The sequence below is a fragment of the Spinacia oleracea genome, chromosome 4, assembly GCF_020520425.1.
Source record: "Spinacia oleracea cultivar Varoflay chromosome 4, BTI_SOV_V1, whole genome shotgun sequence".
NCBI classification, from domain to species: Eukaryota; Viridiplantae; Streptophyta; class Magnoliopsida; order Caryophyllales; family Amaranthaceae; genus Spinacia; species Spinacia oleracea.
In genome coordinates this window covers 59,421,747-59,430,803 of record NC_079490.1, presented here as the reverse complement: position 1 = coordinate 59,430,803, position 9,057 = coordinate 59,421,747, and positions in this window count along the sequence as shown.

Here is a 9,057-nt window from a genome sequence, read left to right as displayed (position 1 = left end):
TAACAAGACTAGGCATTCAAACTTGTTAAACATATGCAGTAGCTCAATCAAAATTCAAGATTTATCAACAAGAATCGCAAATATTTAATTTAACATCTTAAATTTACGAAATTTTGCATTCGAAAAACTAAAACCTTCGAAAAGTCATAGTTAGGCTTCGAATTTGAGAATTCTGGGTTCGGCAGAAAAATACTATTTTTGTCAAAATTTTAGAATGCCTTTTACATGCGAAATTGACACAAAAATCACTCGATTTGGATGAGTAACGAAGAAACTGCCGAAAAACTGCGTACGTATAATTAAATAAACGCAATTTGCAATTAATTAACAATTACGAAAATTAATCACCCCTTTTAATTCTTGCAAATTTGTAATATTTAACCATGTTCATGCAATTTTAGATTATGAAAATAATAAGGGGCTCGTGATACCACTGTTAGGTTATGATACATATGATATTACATAAATCATGCGGAAACAACCATTAACCCAGGATTACATATTATTTACACATAATCATATAGCATAATTTAGATGCATACTCTTTGTTGCGTGCCCTCCCTAGCTGCGCCCGAACCAAACAAGAACAAGTCTTTAGGACTCCAAGTGTCGTCCCTCCGTAGATAGTCCACAGCACGTCCGGATCCGCCTTAAGATTGACCAACTAGAATCGCCCTTAAGGTACTAGAATTTTCGGCACTTTTGAGCAAGATGTGTGGCTGAATTTTTCTCTCAAAAACTCACTTTGAATACTTTAAAACTCGTTATAAATTGTGAACCCAGGCCACATATTTATAGGGGTATGGAAAGGGAATTGGAATCCTATTCAGATACAAATTAATTAAACCTAGAATCCTACAAGAACTCTAATTTAATTAATTTATCAAACAGAATTAGGAATTTAATCATTAACCGAACTCTGCACGTTTAAGGAAACGTGCACGAACACAAACACTTACACACGCACACACGGCAGCCACGATGGGCCGCCCATGCGTGCGCACGAGCAGCAGCCCACGCAGCGAGGCCTGCGCGAGCTGCAAGCCCACGCAGCTCCCGCGCGCGCTGCGCGCGCTGTGCGCGCTGCCACGGCCTGCTGGGCCTGGCCTTGCGCTGGGCCTGGCGTGGCTGTTTGTGCGGCGCGCTTGGCTTGCTGGGCGATGGCCTGGCTTCGTGCTGGGCCTCGTCCGGCAGGCCTCGTCCGATGCTTATTCGTACGATACGCTTCCGATTAAATTTCCGATTCCGGAATTCATTTCCGATACGAACAATATTTAACATTTCCGATTCCGGAATTAATTTCCGTTTCGAACAAATATTTAATATTTCCGTTTCCGGAATTATTTTCCGATTCCGGTAATATTTCCGATTCTGACAATATTTCCGTTTCCGGCAATATTTCCGATTCTGGTAATATTTCCATTTCCGATAATATTTTCCGATACGTACCATGTTTCCGTTTCCGGCAACATCTACGACTTGGATAATATTTATATTTCCGATACGATCCATATTTCCGTTTCCGGTAATATCATCGTTTCCGGAGTATTCATTTCTTGCCTGTGACGATCTCAGCTCCCACTGAAACCAAGATCCGTCGGTTCCGAATATCCATAGATAGAGTATTTAATGCCATTAAATACTTGATCCGTTTAAGTACTATTTGTGTGACCCTACGGGTTCAGTCAAGAGTAAGCTGTGGATTAATATCATTAATTCCACTTGAACTGAAGCGGCCTCTAGCTAGGCATTCAGCTCACTTGATCTCACTGAATTATTATCTTGTTAATTAATAATGAACCGCATTTATTAGACTTAACATAGAATGCATACTTGGACCAAGGGCATTATTTCCTTCATGGCCCACATAGCTGGTTAGTAAAACACGTTATGCATCACATAAATATTTGCAGCAATTAATCAAGGGCACCAATAATCAACCAATTATTCAGTCCTTATTAATTCTAATCAAGTTGTTTAACCTTAAAGGATTTGTAGACCTAATCAAGAGTTTATGACTAAAATTGCTCCCACTTAAACCAATAAATTCATATGCTTTACTAATTTTAAACATAAAAATGTATTTTTAGTCTAACCGGAAACATACAAATTTAATTAAAATTTATAGCTCATATAAATTTATAATTGAATCCACTTATTTAATTTATTTTCAGTCGAATTTAAATTAATTCAAGGTTTTTAATTTTAGTAAAATAATTAGAATAAATTAAAATTTATAATAATTATAATATTCAAAATTAAAATCCAAGAAAACAATTTAAATTATTAATTTTAAAATTAATTAAAACGTTTCCGAACTAAAAATTCAATATTAAATTTAAGAACGACTCAATCGTAACACGACGAGGCACTTGGGCTTGCGCCCAAGCCTCATCGAGTGCACGAGGCTTAGCGCCCCTCGACTGTTCGTATAGCAATACGCAAGCAGGGCACACGCAACGCAGCAGTGCAGGCCACGCTGCGCGCGCCCGCTCGCTCGTCGCGCCTGCTTGCCTCGCGTCTGCTTGCTTGCTGGGCTTGGCAGCGCGCGCTATGGCGCAGCACGCTTGCTGCCCACACGCGTCTGCCCGATGGCTTGCGCCTTGGCCCTTCGCCGTTGCCCACTCGCCCATATGCGCACAGCACTCGACATAGGGCAGCGTGCTGCCTTGTGCTCGTGTGCCATGGCTCTTGCTCGTTGCATCGTACCGCATGGGCGACGAGCTCCCTTGCTCGTCGTCGCATGCCCGCACTATACAACACCCTTAAGGGTAACACGTAGCGTCCATTGCTTTGTGCGTGCAAGTTTTATGAGCGAATTGAATAAAAATAAAAAAAAATATAATTTAAAATTAATGACAAATTAATAAATCATATTAATTTCATAATTTTAGGGCGAAAAATCAAAAATTTATTAATCAATTAATTTCCGATTAACATGGATTCAAATCTAGGTCATAAAAATTAAAAATTTAATATAAATTAACAATTTTTATGGTGGATTTTAATCATTGGTACCTAATTAAATTATTAATTAATCATGAAAATCAAATCAATTCTTAATTATTCGAATTTCAACAAATTAATCATAATTACAAATTAGGTTGTATAATTAACAAGTCTAGGCATTCATAATTGTTAAAAATATACAGTAGGTCAATCAAAAACTCAAGATTTATCAACAAGAATCGCAAATACTTAATTTAACATCTTAAATTTACAAACTTTTGCGTTCGAAAAACTAAAACCTCCGTAAAGTCATAGTTAGGCTTCGAATTTGGGAATTCTAGGTTCGGCCGTAAAATATTGTTTTTGTCAAAATTTTAGAAATTTTACATGCGAAATTGACACAAAAATCACTCGATTTGGATGAGTAACGAAGAAACTGCCGAAAAACTGCGTACATATAATTAAATAAACGCAATTTGCAATTAATTACGAAAATTAATCACCCCTTTAATTCTTTGCAAATTTGTAAAATTTAACCATGTTCATGCAATTTAGATTATGAAAATAATAAGAGGCTCGTGATACCACTGTTAGGTTATGATACATATGAATAAACATAAATCATGCGGAAAAACCATAAAGCCAGGAAACATATTATTAACAAATAATCATTTAGCATAATTCAGATGCATACACTTTGGAGCGTGCCCTCCCTAGCTGCGCCCGAACCGAACAAGAACAAGTCTTTAGGACTCCAAGTGTCGTCCCTCCGTAGATAGTCCACAGCACGTCCGGATCCGCCTTAAGCTTGACCAACTAGAATCGCCCTTAAGGTTCCTTAGATTTTCGGCTATTTGGGTGCAAGTGTTTGGCTGATTTTTGCTTAAAAATCTTACCTTGAATACTTCAATATCGTCTGTTAAATATGTGACCCTAGGCCCTTATTTATAGAGTTTATGGAAAGGAATTATAATCCTACTAGGATATGGATTTATTAATTAGAATCCTAATAGAACTCTAAATAATAAATTTAATCTTTTAGGATTAGGATTTAATCAATGCACGAATTCCGATAGGATTAGGATTCGTTACGAACACGAGCACACGCACACGTATGCACGCCCGTACGCAGGCCTTGCAGCCCACGCCGAGCGCACAGCGCATGCGGCCTCGCAGCCTATGAGCTTCGTGCGCGCCTGCCAGTGCTTGGCTGGGCCTGGCCTTGCGCTGGGCCTGGTCAAGCACTTGGCGTGTGGCTTGCTGGGCGTTGGCCTAGCCTCGTGTTGGGCCTTCGTCTAGCAAGCCTCGTCCGATGCTAATTCGTACGATACGCTTTCCGATTAAATTCCCGATTCCGGAATTCATTTCCGATACGAACAATATTTAATATTTCCGATTCCGGAATTAATTTCCGTTTCGAACAAATAATTAATATTTCCGTTTCCGGAATTATTTTCCGATTCCGATAATATTTCCGATTCTGACAATATTTCCGTTTCCGGCAATATTTCCGATTCTGGCAATATTTCCATTTCCATTAATATTTTCCGATACGTACCATGTTTCCGTTTCCGGCAACATCTACGACTTGGATAATATTTATATTTCCGATACGATCCATATTTCTGTTTCCGGCAATATCATCGTTTCCGGAGTATTCATTTGCTTGCCTTTGACGATCTCAGCTCCCACTGGAACCAAAATCCGTCGATTCCGAATATCCATAGATGGAGTATTTAATGCCATTAAATACTTGATCCGTTTACGTACTATTTGTGTGACCCTACTGGTTCAGTCAAGAGTAAGCTGTGGATTAATATCATTAATTCCACTTGACCTGAAGCGGCCTCTAGCTAGGCATTCAGCTCACTTGATCTCACTGAATTATTAACTTTTTAATTAATACTGAACCGCATTTATTAGACTTAATATTATATGCATACTTGGACCAAGGGCATTATTTCCTTCAGATACTGCTAAAGATCTCTGAGTTTCATCCTGAATGTCATCTTGAGCATTCTCTAGAGTTTGTTGTTCGACTCGAATTTCTTCAAGGTCTACTTTTCTCCCACTTGTCATTTTGGAAATGTGATTCTTTTCCAAAAAGATACCATCTCAAGCAACAAACACCTTGTTCTCAGATGTATTGTAGAAGTAATACCCCTTTGTTTCCTTTGGATAGCCCACAAGGATACATTTGTCAGATTTTGGATGAAGTTTGTCTGAAATTAATCGTTTGACGTATACTTCACATCCCCAAATCTTAAGAAAAGACATATTTGGAGGCTTTCCAAACCATAACTCATATGAAGTCTTTTCAACAGCTTTAGACGGAGCTCTATTTATAGTGAGTGCAGCTGTATTTAGTGCATCTCCCCAAAATTCTATTGGAAGTTCGGCCTGACCCATCATTGATCTAACCATGTCTAGCAAAGTTCTGTTCCTCCGTTCCGATACACCGTTCCATTGTGGTGTTCCAGGAGGAGTCAATTCTGATAGAATTCCACATTCTTTTAGATGGTCATCAAATTCATAGCTCAGATATTCACCGCGCGCCTCTATCAGACCGCAGTGCCTTAATCTTCTTGCCTAATTGATTCTCTACTTCACTCTGGAATTCCTTGAATTTGTCAAAGGATTCAGACTTATGCTTCATTAGATAGACATAACCATATCTACTTAAGTCATCAGTGAAAGTGATAAAGTAGCTGAAACCACCTCTAGCATTTGTACTCATTGGTCCACATACATCTGTATGGATTAAACTCAATAGTTCAGTTGCTCTTTCTCCAACTTTAGAGAAATGTTGCTTTGTCATTTTGCCAAGTAAACATGATTCGCATTTACCATAATCCTCTAAGTCAAATGGTTCTAGAATTCCTTCCTTTTGAAGTCTTTCTATGCGTTTCAAGTTAATATGGCCTAATCGACAATGCCATAGATAGGTGAGATCTGAATCATCCTTTTTGGCCCTTTTGGTATTTATGTTATAAACTTGGTTGTCGTGATCTAATAAATAAAGTCCATTGACTAATCTAGCAGATCTATAAAACATCTCTTTAAAATAAAACGAACAACTATTGTCTTTTATTAAAAAGGAAAATCCCTTAGCATCTAAGCAAGAAACAGAAATGATGTTTTTAGTAAGACTTGGAACATGGAAACACTCTTCCAGTTCCAAAACTAGCCCAGAGGGCAACGACAAATAATAAGTTCCTACAGCTAATGCAGCAATCCGTGCTCCATTTCCCACTTATAGGTCGACTTCACCCTTGCTTAGCCTTCTACTTCTTCTTAGTCCCTGTGGATTGGAACATAAGTGTGAGCCACAACCTGTGTCTAATACCCAAGAAGTTGAATTAGCAAGTATACAGTCTATAACGAAAATACCCGAAGATGGAACGACTGTTCCGTTCTTCTGATCTTCCTTTAGCTTCGGACATTCTCTTTTGTAATGGCCTATTCCATCACAATAAAGACAGCTTGATGTGGACTTGTCCTGCTTTGATTTAGCATTTCCCTTGGACTTTCCACCTTTCTAGAAGGGTCTCCCTTTAGCCCTGAGTAAATCTTTGGCTTCAAAGTCCAGTATTATCTCAGCCTTTCTGACAAGGTGAACAAATTCTGCAATTATTTCTTCTCTTGGTTCACTTAGGTATAGTTGCTTGAAGCGACCAAACCCACTGTGCAGTGAATTGAGCAAGATAGAGACTGCCATCCTTTCGCTTATTGGTGTTCCTAGTTGTGAGGGGGTCGAAAAAGCACGAGGCTAATGCGTGACCTCGTCCCTCGTGGGTGTGACGTTTCTTTTTGTCAAATCAAGTGTAATTGGATTTCCTGTGAGTTTACACCCAATTGACTAGTAATATAGGAGTCGCCATTCAGTTTTTAACGACAATGAGAAAAACTGACAAAACCCGGTTATCGTGACATAAAGGGAGTGCAATTATGTTTGACCACGACGGCCGTAGGTTCCCTTGTGATCCCTGGTGTGGGGATCTCTCAACATACACCCACAAGGTAGAGATTGAGGGTTCGGGGGACTGTAACTACCGAGAGGAGTACTCGCTCTTCGATAACTCCAGAGGCAGGATATCCTTACTAGCTCAGCATAAATAATTGAAGGGACATGCGTTAACTATTAAACTAATCTGAGTTGATTTTAACAATATGCAACATATAATACTAGATCGATCGCGATTATCTGATTTAGATTGTTTTAAGGGGTCTAGCATGATAAACCAATTTCCCAACATATTATCTTTATTAGGCGTGATAGAACAATCAGATTTGATTAGTTTAACAGTTCATAAAAGGGCGAGGAAAGCAATTAAATCATGCGAAGGGGCACATTACGACGCACCCTTGAGAGGTGCGTCACGGTTCTCAGAAAACTAACCACTTTGACTTTGCTATTTCTCCTTTTATTTAACGAATCTCAAACTACGGGACAGGATACGTTCTGTTCGATTTTTGGATCGATTGCGACAGAACGCGTGATCAATTTCGTAGCGTGAGGCTTAGGCTTAGGGGTTGGAGTCAATACTCAGAATAATTTATTGTGTCTCTTTTCATGTCGAATTTGGGGCTATATTTATAGAAAAGAGTTTGTGGAAAGATAGAATTTTAGAGCTCTAATCCACGAAGAATTAGGAAAGAACACGTCCCAGGTAATTTCAGCGCACAGGGCTGGGCCCGAAGATTTCGGCGCCCAGAGAGCCAGGCGTTGAAAATAGGGTCTGGGCCGTTTTCTTTGTCAGTTTTGGCCTCTTAGAATCCGGAGTGTTTGAGAGTCTTCTAGCGCGTATTAACTTTATGACGGAATGCGTCTGGGCCCGTTACGAACTCTAGGCTCGTTAGGATTTTAATTAATACGTAACTCTTATATTCGAATCATATTAGGAATAGGATTCTTCTTGTAATTTCTATCTCATTTAGGATTTATGTTGGAGTGCAACACCTAATTCTGACAGGTTTCTATCTTTTATGACTTGCCACTTTTAACAACTACCCATTACGGCAGTTACTATTTTTAGCAGGTTTCCCTAAATAGCAGGTTTCTATAAATAGCAGGTTTCGGGTGAAATGAAAAGGGTGATTGAGATTCGTTATTTTATAGGAGATGCGTTGCCAAGTGGAGATTTATATTCTCATCGTCGAACCTTCCCTTTCGGGAATGGGGACAAAAGTAGGTGTCTACAGTTAGCCCCCACTTTGACTGAGTCTTGGAGTAAGACGATGGTCAAAGTATTAGACGGAGTGCGTCACACAAGCCATGGTGACCTGTTTTGCGAGGGTCTCACGAGCCCTCGAGTGATAACATTTGACTTAAGGGTCATCACTTGAAGTGTCGACATATCCCTCAAGTGTCATTGGGATTTTATCAACGGATAGTATAGAAACTCCCTCACTTTGTCATTGGAAGTATCTAAAGATGCGTAGAAACTCCCTCACTTTGTCATTAGGAGTAGCTACAGATGTTTTCGAAATCAAAGCTATAAAGTGTAATTGGGCCTGGCCAAGCCCAATCACGAGGTAAAAATGTTTTTAAAGATTCTCATTTTCAGGGTTAGCTAAACTAGAAAACCCCCTTGTTTTTATGGGACGTAAAACGAAGGAAAATCCGGCACATCGTTCTTTTTTGGAAAAACGGAAAACCAATCCTTTAATTTTTTTGAAAAAAGGAAAACTACTCACATCGTTCTTTTTTGGGAAAACGGAAAACCAATCCTTTAATTTTTTTGGAAAAAAGGGAAAACCAGAAAAATTTATCGCTGCAGCGACTAAGGACCTGCGCGGTTAGTGGCGCAGACCCCGCCGGCTAAGATGGCGAGCCTGTCCGCTAAGGGTGGACACCCCGTCCGATAGAAGTGGACGAATCTGTTTTGAAATTTGAAAATAAGGACCTACGCGGTTTGTGATGTAGACCCCGCCGGCTGAAGATTGCGAGCCTGTCCGCTAAGGGTGGACACCCCATCTGATAGAAGTGGACGAATCTATTTTGAAATTTGTTTGTGCTTTTTGAAAATAAGGACCTACGTGGTTTGTGACGTAGACCCCGCCGGCTGAAGATGGCGAGCCTGTTTCATTTTGTTTTTTTTGAAGATT